Source organism: Sinocyclocheilus anshuiensis, unplaced genomic scaffold (assembly GCF_001515605.1).
Source record: "Sinocyclocheilus anshuiensis isolate Anshui unplaced genomic scaffold, SAMN03320099.WGS_v1.1 scaffold1158, whole genome shotgun sequence".
In the NCBI taxonomy this organism is placed as follows: Eukaryota; Metazoa; Chordata; class Actinopteri; order Cypriniformes; family Cyprinidae; genus Sinocyclocheilus; species Sinocyclocheilus anshuiensis.
Genome location: NW_015537983.1, coordinates 102245 through 112123, shown reverse-complemented (window position 1 = coordinate 112123; position 9879 = coordinate 102245). Strand labels below are relative to the sequence as shown.

At 34.6% G+C, this 9879-nt stretch overlaps 1 pseudogene; it reads left to right on the top strand.

The window, feature by feature from the left end:
- The first annotated feature begins 8070 nt into the window (after positions 1-8070).
- LOC107673940 (leucine-rich repeat and fibronectin type-III domain-containing protein 2-like) overlaps positions 8071-9879 on the top strand; it is a 48706-nt pseudogene continuing 46897 nt past the window's right edge.

Genomic DNA, 9879 nt, shown 5'->3' with positions numbered 1-9879 from the left:
TCCAAATCATACCCACTCAAATGAATTTGCCACAGGTTAACGCCACTCGAAGTGTAGTAACATCTACAAGCGATAGAATGCTCCTGAGCGAAATATCAACTGTCCACGAATGGTATGAATACTTATGCAATGGAATCATTTCAGTTTTTTATTTCAAATAAATTTGCAAAGTTGTTAGAAACCTGTTTTTTTTTTTGCTTTGCCATTATGGTGTATGGAGTGTAGACTGATGTGGAAAAAAAATTATTTAAAGTAGTTTAACGTAAGGCTGCAACATTACAAAACATGAAAAAAAATGAAGGGTTATGAATACTTTTTATAAGCACGGCAAATGTCAACTTAATGTTGTATGCTGTGAAAGCAAAAGCCCACCTTACTGGCTTTTCTTTAATGGTTGTTTTCGTGTTGGTTGCCAGGGGGCACACACAGAATTCACAATAAGCTAGTTGATTTATTTCAGCAAACAAACATGAAATATAATTGCATATGCTTCAACACAAGATTACCCCATTGCTAAAACCTCAAACAAAGGTATAGCTGCATACTTTAAATGAGAAATACAGCACCCACTGTCCATAGAGTGTGTTTTAATGGTTTAAAATGTCTTTACTGGGCATATGTTTTAGATTTGCGTAAGTGTCTTTTTTCATGTTGAAACTAATCGTTCACTGCTGTGTCTTGGAAGCAGCACCTTGTAGGTCACACTCTCAGTGCAAAGGCTGCAATCTGTTAATATGGGCACTAAACTGAATATGGGCCACTCATGCCCTATTTAGATGATATGTAAAACAGGCCTAATCCTGCAACACCAGCATCACTTTGAGATCTGCTAACAGAAACAGGAGATCAAGGACTAGGCAACTTTCAGGAACATCTCTTGGGTCAGAGTATGGTTACGATTTACACTCTTGCTTCACCCCCAGTTTGGTGTAATTTATTATGGGTTATTGCTGACTTTATAACAGCTGTTGTCTTTGTAAGATGCCCCAGATTTCATCATTGTGGTCTGGATAGACTGATGTTTCCCTCACGTAGTTGGAAACCAGCAGGGGCTGACTGTCGATGCTAACCAGCCAAATCTCCTGCGATCATATTCATTACCTCATCATGCACATAAAGGCTGCTGGTTACATTACAATTCTTGCAAGGCAATTTGACAGAAAACAAGATCCATAGTGTTATGACAAGCAACATTTCTTTACGCATAACCTCACTCCTAAGCTTGACAGACAATTCTATTGTTGCCTTGCAAGCAGTAGTATTTCCTTCTTCTATCGAAAAACACAAGTATTACTGCAATCCAATCGATACAAATAACCCAGAAAGAGGCCATGTGCCAAGTTAAATGATAATTCCGTTTAGCTTCATTTTGTCATGCTAAAGATTTATTGTTTCATATAGAACTTTTCATGTCATGCTACCTCACCTCTGAGATTTATATTCATCTTTTCAGGTAGGGGTCACCGATATTGAGCTACAAATAAAAATTAATCCTCTTTATTGTTTTCTGGCAGACCCTATAAATCTGGTTCTGTAGACTAAATCATTTTTAAAATCAGCTGTACTGACTACATTAGGCTTTCCGATATTTCTTGTTTGACATAATATGTGCATTCACATAATACAGTTAATGTTTATAATACAGTCTAGCATTGTAGTCTGCAAGAACTGCTGCATTAGAAAATGTAATATTTAAAATAAAAATAAAAAAAACGCAAAATGTGAACCTGTTTTTTTATTACTTAAGTGCTGGCCTTCTTTCAACAGCAATAACATTATATTTCTAGGTTATTTTATTATCTTGAGAACCTTACTGATACCAAGTAACATCTCTTTCCAAAAGGAAGGAAAGAGACAGCATATTGAACCAGCAGTCCCTCTCAAATGGCAGAACCCAGATAAGTGGACATGCCAATGGGCCTCAAGCAAGAGGTACATAATGACAACATGGAGGAATATGATAAGCTCTTATCTGAGGGGCACTTGTCCCAAACCTAGTGGAAAATGTGATTACACCTCTCCACAGGAGAACCAATAGTGTAAGGAATGTCGTAAAGTCGTAAAAAAACAGTTTGCTTGCTTTCTGAACACAGACCTCTCACACTAAGACTATGTCTCACATAAGATCTTGTTCTTACACTGAGAAGTAAACTGTTTAGTTGTATAAGAATGTGTAAAGAACAATGGCTTATGATTCGTTTCTGAGGGACATGGGCAAAAGTTACCTGTATTGCTAAGTATTAACCCAGATAAGTGGACATGCCCATGGGCCTCAAGCAATAGGTACATAATGACAACATGGAGGAATATGATAAGCTCTTATCTGAGGGGCACTTGTCCCAAACCTAGTGGAAAATGTGATTACACCTCTCCACAGGAGAACCAATAGTGTAAGGAATGTCGTAAAGTCGTAAAAAACAGTTTGCTTGCTTTCTGAACACAGACCTCTCACACTAAGACTATGTCTCACATAAGATCTTGTTCTTACACTGAGAAGTAAACTGTTTAGTTGTATAAGAATGTGTAAAGAACAATGGCTTATGATTCGTTTCTGAGGGACATGGGCAAAAGTTACCTGTATTGCTAAGTATTAACTATGTAATAAATATGTTATTACAGTTACAACACAGCATACATAAAAAAACTTCTGTGGTTAAAATTTATATATATATATATATATATATATATATATATTGTAAATGCATGTCCATGGGAGCTAGCATGTCTTTATGTTCTGTATCTGTTTCCCTGATGATCTTCCCCTATATAAGCTGTCATGCTGTGGAACTAGCTTTACATCAATATTCTTGAGACCAAAAACAAGGTCATGAGCATAATGAAACTTCATAAAATATGATACACTTCCAATACACTTCATGAGATTGATTCTGCTCAAAGGGATCTTGTGTGATGTTAGGATTTCTATAAAGTGACCTGTATTGCTAAGTATTAACTATGTAATAAATATGTTATTACAGTTACAACACAGCATACATAAAAAAACTTCTGTGGTTAAAATTTATATATATATATATATATATATATATATATATTGTAAATGCATGTCCATGGGAGCTAGCATGTCTTTATGTTCTGTATCTGTTTCCCTGATGATCTTCCCCTATATAAGCTGTCATGCTGTGGAACTAGCTTTACATCAATATTCTTGAGACCAAAAACAAGGTCATGAGCATAATGAAACTTCATAAAATATGATACACTTCCAATACACTTCATGAGATTGATTCTGCTCAAAGGGATCTTGTGTGATGTTAGGACAAGTACAATTTACTGTCTGCCTTTATAATGTATAATGTATACTGTATCTTTATAAAGATACAGTAATATCAAGTTAACAGAATCTGGGTCACAACAGTACATGTGCTTTGAACATCTGATTTTTGTGTGGCTTGTTCACGTACAAATACAGCAACACAGCAAAATAAAAAAGGAAAACAATGAAAAAGAATACAGGCATACTGAAGCTAATAAAATAAAACAAAACAACAAAATTGCTAAAATTTAAAGTAAAATTAAACTGCAAACAAATAAAAGTAAAATCATATTAAAACAAACAATATATCACAAATACTAAAATAGCACTACTATGCAGAGTCTTGATTTAAATCCTGATAAAATATAATTTTTTTAATGGAATAAGCAAAACTGTAACAAAATAAAATTACTTATAATAATAGTAATAATAAAATAAAAAAAAAAACGTCAGCTTACCCTGTAGTAACTACTTTACCCTACTGATATATTTTCAGAACCAACTATATACTTATGTATAATTATTACTCAAACGCGTGAATTTAAACATCAGCATTGGACACTGCTAGGCTAAACTGCACCTTATCCCTGCGTTTGAGAGCACATTTTATGAATCAGAGGCTGTTCTCTGTAGTCTTTCAGAGAAAAATACTGCACCTGCAACACAGTTTTCTTATCTTGCACTGAGTTTGACCATTTGATAAAAGTAATTTTCACAAAAAGTTGACTTTTAAATGGATATATGTAGCTAACACACATCTCATACAATTCTAAATTTCACCCACTGCACAGAAAAAGTCCTTGATTTTTAGGCTGACATAGTCCAGCTTAAAAATCTAAATTTTGGTGAAATTCACCAAAAGGCAACATCTTTGGGGCGCTACCTAATTTTATCTTTTGAAAGTTGCATTTAAAATCCATTTGACTCAAAATCTGAAGTGGCATGTGCCACCTTGGTTTGAATGGGCATGACGGCTCTGAAGGCATTGGTATTTTTTGTCTTACATATATTTTAGATCTGGTCAAGGATGATGTGAGGTTAATCAAAGGATCAGTGAGGCATGGGTAGTACATTAATAGGACTTAAAACAATCCAACTTTTAGTAAACAAAAAACTCCATAAAACAGTTTGGAACGTTGTGAGTTCTGAAATTATGTTGACCTTTATACAGTGCATGCAATTCTAATGGCTGTAAAATTATCCCTCACAGCCTTGTTTTCATCTGCAGGAAATTTATTTTGTATTTGATTCTGTTCATTTAATTTTGGTGTGAGATTATTAATTAGTGCAACAGTGTTGCTTACAGTATGCCACACAATATCTTCATAAAATCTTCATGCTGTGGAACTTCTTATGCCTCCAGAGTTGAAGAAAGTAACATCTATGTTTCTTAGCTCAGTCAGTATAACTTATTGAACAGAGGTGTGAAGCTTAGCCTAGGTTACTTCTATAATAAGAGTGGGCTTGGTTTTTATTTTTATTTTTTATGTTTATTTTTTGTCAGGTGGCTGAGCAAGTCCCATTTTGTGTTTGGCTTTTTATGTGAGCAACCTGTTCTGAAAGCATTGAGCCTCATAGAGCCTCTGTATTGACACAGGCAAATTGAGGCTGTCTACAGAGCGTGTGGAACAGACTGTTCTTTCAACTGCATTATTCTCAATATTCTTGCTCATATGTGCCTTTTTGTTTTTTTGTTTTTTAAGAAACTACTCGCTTCAAATCTTTTTCAACATAGGTTGCACAATGCTGTTTTTCTTTTGTTTCGTTTATTTCGGCACACTCATTCTTTTTGGAGTCTCTATGGGATAACAGGTTGATCTATACCATTACTCTGGACTATGATGTTGGCTCCATTGTTAGGTTGTTTCTAGTCTCATGTAGCCAAACCTTCAGACTGATGCGAGAAAGTCTGGACTCCATAGTGCCTTTCATTGGTCAAGGGCTGCCCAAGAGAATGTCTGACTGACATGTAAAGTGACCAATCAGTTTGTTTTGTTCAGCATCTCATTTAGGGGCATGAAAATATAAAGTCGATGTCCCTACAATTACAGACCAGCCTACAGTCCATTCAAGAATGTTGTGCAAGTTTAGTACAACAATGGTGCTGTGAACTTCACATACTTTTGAAAACCCAGCGCATAGCTGATCCTGATAAGTGTCACAGTTGTAAACACAACAGTTTTCTTCTTCCAATAAGCCATCACAACAGCTTTGTTTCTAGGTGAACCCATCTCCCAAAAACACAATGATGACTTTGAAACTCCTGAAGCGTTATCCTATTTTGTGTGCCATATGTATCAAATGTGCAGCCAGTGGTCCATGCATGTGACATCTGAAGCTGAGACTAAGTTGTTTCACTAGTATGTATAGTATATCGTTGACTTGATTGCACAGATACTATTTAAACTGAACTGAGCTGGATGATGACATCACTGAATTCAATGATGAACTGCCTTTAACTGAAAAATGAGTGTTTACTATTGTCACTTTGCATTATTGACACTATTTTCCTAATTAATGCTGTACAGTTGCTTTGACACAATCTGTATTGTTACAAGCACTATATAAATAAAGGTGACTTGACTTATCTTTGTAGTTACATAACTTGGCTTGTTTGTTCTGTTTAGGTGTACTTTTATGTTTATCCTTTGCAAAGCAAAATGAGCTGAAAGTTCTACACTGAAGAGCTGAAGAACGAAAAGTGTAGAAACAATTTTCACTCAGAAATTGCTAGTAAATTTCACAATTACTTAGAAATAAACAGCAAGTAACTGTCACGGTGCACACACACGAGGAACGAGGAGACGCTGGAGAATACTTTACCAAGACTTTATTTACAGGAACCAAGGGAGACGAACTCAGGAAGATGTTTAACAGCGGACAGAGAACTTGGGACTGGGAACACTATTTATACACACAGGAGGAGGGGATGACGAGACACACCTGGGAGCAATGAAACACTAATCAGGGGAGGAACAGGAAACTAACCAAATAAGGGCATGGGAAGGCACATGGGGAGCAGGACACACACAAAACATGGAACAGAGTCTGACAGTAACACATTGAATTAAACGTGATTTTTTTCTTTACAATGTACATACATGTAAATTAAACATTGTAACTATTATAATTGCTAACAATTGCATGGGATAGATGGTTTTATGATATATATATGAAGAGTTCATTTGCAAAAACGATAAACGCCACTTAAAAAAAAAAGAGCTGATTGCTTTTTTGAAAAAAATGACTTTTGGAGTTATCTGCTTTTGCTATAAAACAAACTTTTAATATATATAAAAAAAACATACTTTCAATGAACTTTAGTTTTGTAAATTACCTGTATTTTTAAAAGTTATTATTACTTTTATTAATCAAAACAACCCAACTGCAGTTTGATAAATATTACTTTGAATGCACAATAAAAAAACGTGATGTCTGAAAAAAAATTAAAAAGGAGTTATCGTTTTTTACAAATGAACTCTTCATATATATATATTAGCAAACCTTGGTTTAGACCAAGGTCTAAACCTTTAGACCAGTGTGTAATGATATGGAACACACTGTTATAGAAATGCTGTCTTAAAGTGTTAACGGCCTGGGATGTTTTTTTTTTTGTTTGTTTTTTTTTGTTTAATCTAATGTTAATTGATGATATTTCAACAGTTGTTCTCTTGAGGCTCAGCAGCAGAGTACTCATCTCAAGAGCCTCTTTTAGCCAAATAGAGGTGTTTGTTTATTCTGAATACAAATGTCAGAGTTTGTCACTGAGCGCTTTACAGCGTCTTTCCTCATTTATCTCCAAAGTCTCTTTAAAAAGGTCAACTCTCTCCATTAGATGCTGGTGCTTTTAGATCTCGCCAGCAATTTGTACTGTGTTTTATTTAATTGTGGGTATTCATCTACCTTAAAATTTGTTTTGTTTTGTAGTCATTTTTAATTATTTATTTTGGTGTTTTATAAAGCATTTCAGTGCAGGTCAACCCTTTTATGTCACTTCACATATAAGTGAGCTTACATTAGGATCATAGCAAGATTTAGACATATGTTTCTGGCAATGCACGATGGCTGATTTTTGATCATTTTTCTTTATTCCTCCTAAAAGGGAATTGCATCATATTACAATGTGCAAATACACACACATCAGTTCTATTTCTGTTGAAGCTGTCAATACCCAGCCCATCTGATGTTGCTTGCGTGATTGCACTGACTTGAAGCTGAATAGGGAATACGCTTCACATGTGATGCGGTAAACTGGTGAGAAGGAAATAAAAAATAATACTAGCTAGACATGAGCAAGTATGCTGCTAATCCGACACTGAACATATGGAAATTGTTGGGGCCTCAGAGCAGAAAGAAATGCAAATAGATTAGTGTGGAAATTGCTTTCCAAATTGTTGTGTTTTGCTCTTATCAGCATCCTCACTGGAATTATCTGATAAACTAGGATAACAAACATTCTAATGTTTGGATATGATTAAAATTGTTGTCATTATTTACTCATCCTCATATTGTTTTTGCATGACTTTCTTTCTTCTTTGGCACACAATACAAGAATACACAAAATTATGGCCAATCTTTTCCATATCATGCATAAAAATAAATAAATAAATGTCACACCCGTAGACTGTCAGTGTGTTTGTTTTCCTCCCCATGTGCTCCCAGTGACCTAGTTTTTCCCTAGTCTAATTAGTAATTTGATCCACCTGTGTCTCGTCAATTACCCTCCTTTCATTGTATTTAAAGTGTAGTCTGCCCCACGTTTCCTTGTCGGGTTTTGAAAGTCCATGTTGTGCTATGTGTATCTCCAGCCAGCCCTGTGTTACCCTTCGTGTGCTTATTAAAGACTGTTGATTGTGAGTATCCCTCATCTCCTCGTTCCTCACTCCTTACAGTAGGCAATCGTGACACAAAACAATAATAGTATCATAAATGTTGAATTCATGCTATTTTCTAAGTCTTCGAACAGTTCATTTCATGGGGAAACTCATTCAAACTGAAGTCATTGAAAAGATCTGACTCAATAAAATGGTTTGTTCATGAATCAACCAAATTTAACAATAACATGAAAAGACCTTGCTGTTTATTTAGATGTCTTATATTTTGGAGTAAATATATTCTTTATGTATTTAATTACAGTTGTGCTCAAAGTTATTCATACCCTTGGTAAATATGAAAAAAAAAATTGCTGTGCACCAAACCCATTTTGAGTTCGCTGCTTTAAAAAAAAGAAAAAAGAAAATTGAGGGACTGAGCATTATTACATGAACGTGTATATATATAGAGAGAGAGAGAGGTAGAAAGATAAGAATTCATACAAAGAAACAGGATATTACTGGTGCTCTCTCATATTATTGGTCTCATCATCTGGAATGACATCCTCCCTGTTTCAAATAAACATTTCTTGGAAATGAGGGTGTTTTGTGTTTGTCCAGCCATGACAAGTGAAGAGACACTCTCCAGTGAGGAACAAAGATTATGGCACATTACACTGCGTCCACACACCCATACAAAACAACAGAAACAAAAAAGCCTTCAAACACATACTCACTGCCAACATGTCATGCTCCATAATAGTACAAGCACATTGTGTTTTGATAGACAGGCCATCTGACTGTAGAAAATGCTATATACTCTTTATGGAACTGAAATAAATCCTATCGTGACCACAGAGCTGCAGTTTTGCTGTAAAACCCTTTCTGTGAAATATTCTGATATAATTTTATAAATAAACTATATATGGGCTTCATGGCAAAATAAATCACAATTTTAAAGATTGCATGATAGTTAAATCCAAACATCTGTGCATACAAGTACAGCAATATTTTTGTAGGTATTGCTGAAAGACACTAATTGTTTTGTTTTTTTAATACTAAGGTGTAAGCCTGCTGTCTGAGAGCGTTTGAAATCAAGGCTGTGAGAAGGAACCATATGGCACAAAACACAATATAGGTAAGAATGAGCTACTTGTTGATGTGGATGTATTCATGTATTCACACCCTTTGATTCAGCCAATTTACACTTTTTTTTTTTTTTTGGACTGATGAAGGAAGGTGGAGTGATGTTAGCTAGCCAAGCATAAAAATCGAACAGTAGATTTATTTAGGAGACAAAGACATTGAAGATGAGTTGGGTAATTTTAAAGATCATATTATTGCTCTACATATATGGTAACCCTTACCAAAAAGTAGTATACTTCAAGTTTATTTTAGTAAGTATACTTAAGTAAAGTTCAAGTATATTTTTTTAAGTATACTTTATGTAGTAAGTATACAAATATCAGTGTACTAGTAGTATACTTGTAAGTGTACTATTTCAATACTCCTTGGGACTAAATTGGCCCACTTTCTAGTATATAAAAATATACTTTTAAGTATATTTTAAGTATAACAGTAGTAAACTTTCATACTTATAGGTATACGGATAGTTTACTAATTAAACACTTGTAGTAGCATGTTTCAGTAAACTACTAGTTTAGTAGTTTTATACTGCAAGTATACCTCATAAGTTTTCTTTAAGTGAACTTTACATCATACTTTAAGTATACTACTATGTCCCTATTTAGGTATTAATTTGAATATATTTTGTTACATGAATATCTGAACATA